The sequence below is a fragment of the Hydra vulgaris genome, chromosome 05 (assembly GCF_038396675.1).
Source record: "Hydra vulgaris chromosome 05, alternate assembly HydraT2T_AEP".
In the NCBI taxonomy this organism is placed as follows: Eukaryota; Metazoa; Cnidaria; class Hydrozoa; order Anthoathecata; family Hydridae; genus Hydra; species Hydra vulgaris.
In genome coordinates, this window is record NC_088924.1 from 268360 (window position 1) to 270603 (window position 2244).

At 22.7% G+C, this 2244-nt stretch overlaps 1 pseudogene; it reads left to right on the forward strand.

Moving 5' to 3' along the window:
• Positions 1–1834, forward strand: LOC136079936 (NADH-ubiquinone oxidoreductase chain 5-like; annotated as a pseudogene).
• The last annotated feature ends 410 nt before the right edge of the window (positions 1835–2244 follow it).

The window sequence follows — 2244 nt, forward strand, 5'->3', positions numbered from 1 at the left end:
ATGATTTTAATTACAATCCTTTTACCTTTATTCAATAGTATATTGTGTGGATTATTTGGTAGATTTTTTGGTAATAAAGGTGCTAAATTAATCTCTTTTACTATTATTATTATAACATTTATAAATTCTTGAATTGTTTTTTATGAAATTAATTTCAACAATAATTTTTTATATTACAATTTGTTAAATTGGTTTAATTTAGGATTATTAAATAATTCATTTAATCTAAAATTTGATTTAATAACCATTAACATGTTAGTCTTAGTTATTACTGTTTCATTTTTCGTTCACTTATTTTCTTATTTTTATATGGAAAATGACCCTCACTTATCAAGGTTTATATCTTATTTATCATTATTTACTTTTTTTATGATAATATTAATATCAAGTTCAAATTTAATTCAACTTTTTATAGGATGAGAAGGAGTTGGATTATGTTCGTATTTATTAATTAATTTTTGATATACTAGAATACAAGCAAATAAATCAGCAATTAAAGCAATGGTTATAAACAAATTAAGAGACATTGGATTATTAATTGGAATAATATATTTATGAATTTTTACCGGATCGTTCGAATTTAATGATATATTTATAATTTCTATTACTAATGATATTTCTGTCCTTTATATCCCTCTATTTTTTATTTTAATAGGTGTAATGGGAAAATCTGCTCAATTAGGTTTTCATATGTGATTACCTGATGCAATGGAAGGACCTACTCCAGTTTCGGCTTTAATTCATGCAGCTACAATGGTCACAGCTGGAGTATTTTTAATTATTAGAATGTCACCTGTATTTGAACTTTCATCTACTATATTAATTTTAATAATTATTATAGGAAGTTTAACCTCTTTTTTTTCAGCAACCATAGGAATGGTTCAAAATGATTTAAAAAAAGTAATAGCATATTCTACCTGTAGTCAATTAGGTTATATGATAATGATTTGTGGATTTTCTTTTTATGATTTAAGTTTATTCCATTTAATAAACCATGGATTTTTTAAAGCATTATTATTTCTTAGTGCAGGGTCTATTATCCATGCTATAAATGATGAACAAGACATGAGGAAATATGGTGCTTTAAAAAATTTTCTACCTTTAATATTTATCTTTATAATTATAGGGTCCATAGCATTATTAGGATTACCATTTCTATCAGGATTTTATTCTAAAGATTTAATCATTGAAGTAGCATTATTTTCAAATTTTTTATCTTTTTCTGTTTTGAATTAGTATTAGTGCTGTATTTATTACAGCTTTTTATTCTTTAAGATTAATCTATTATAGTTTTATTAATAATCCACAACAAAGCAAAAATAATTTTTCTAACATTCATGAAAGTGATTATAAAATTATTATTTCACTAAGTATATTAACATTATTTTCTATTTTTTCTGGATACACATTTCAATTTATAATTATAAAGGATAATTTTCCTAATATGGTTTATAATATTAACAAATTATTACCTCTTTTTCTTAGTATATTAGGCATTATTATAGCTATGATAATATTTATTAACTCAAATAAAACTTGAAATACTATTCTTATTAATTACCCTAAAAATATTTACTTGTTTCTTATTAATAATTGATATTTTGATATTTTAATTAATTATGTTTTTTCTAAAAAATTAAGTCCTCTAGGATATAAAATTACTTATAAATTTATAGACAATCAAATTTTGGAAAATTTAGGGCCATTTTACTTTAATAAAATTATAGGCATAATTTCAAACAAATCAAGCAAAATTTATATAAATTCTATTTATTCTTATATCTTAATTACATGTATTTTTTTTATATTTTGTATTTTAATTAATATAAACTAATTTTTGATAATTTAACTTTTTTTCCACAACATTTCTTAGGATTAGCAGGTATGCCTAGAAGGTATGCAGACTTTCCAGATAGTTTACTAACTTGAAATACCATTAGCTCTTTAGGTTCAATTATCTCTATCATAGGAGTAGTCTGATTTATTTATGTAATCTTTGATGCTTTTTATTCAGAAGAAAGATTTATTTCTTGAAACAACTTAAACATTGAAAAAACAAATACTTTAGAGTGATCATTAAATTGTTCTCCTAATCATCACACTTTTAACGAATTACCTTTTGTAACTCACTCGACTCATTAAAAACAGGGAATTAAAAAAACTCTTCGGTTTTCCTCTCCTCTAAAGCTCCAGAGTTTTCATTCAACAAGCTTCGAAAAAAAAATATATCAAAATATTCTCTTC